The following is a 478-nucleotide window of genomic DNA, read 5'->3' on the forward strand; positions in this document are numbered from 1 at the left end:
GCATCAAATCTTTTTACGATTTAGTAAAAACATTAACAGAATTTAACTTGGCGCCACAATTGTTGATATCCAATCTTTTATACAGATGATACATATATCGTTAGATTTAGTAAATTTTGTGATTTCATGTAATAATTTTTGAAGGGAATAAAGCCATTATACATATATCATTAGATTTAGTAGAAACATTAACAGAATTTAACTTGGCGCAACAATTGTTGATATCAAATCTTTTATACAAATGATTCATATCATTAGTTCTACTAAACAGCAAATATAGTATTACTTGGGTTTTTATTTTGATAGTAGAATTTAACTTGGCGCCAGTTCTTGATATTATATCAAGACGATGGTCTTCTATATAATAAAAAAATCCCATCACCCCCATCGTTTTATAATTGTGATATAAAAATGTCAAGATATATCAAAAACGATGGTCATCTATATAGAAGAATTTAACTTAGCATCAATTGTTGAT

Source organism: Trachymyrmex cornetzi, unplaced genomic scaffold (genome assembly GCF_001594075.2).
Source record: "Trachymyrmex cornetzi isolate Tcor2-1 unplaced genomic scaffold, Tcor1.1 scaffold453, whole genome shotgun sequence".
NCBI lineage: Eukaryota > Metazoa > Arthropoda > Insecta > Hymenoptera > Formicidae > Trachymyrmex > Trachymyrmex cornetzi.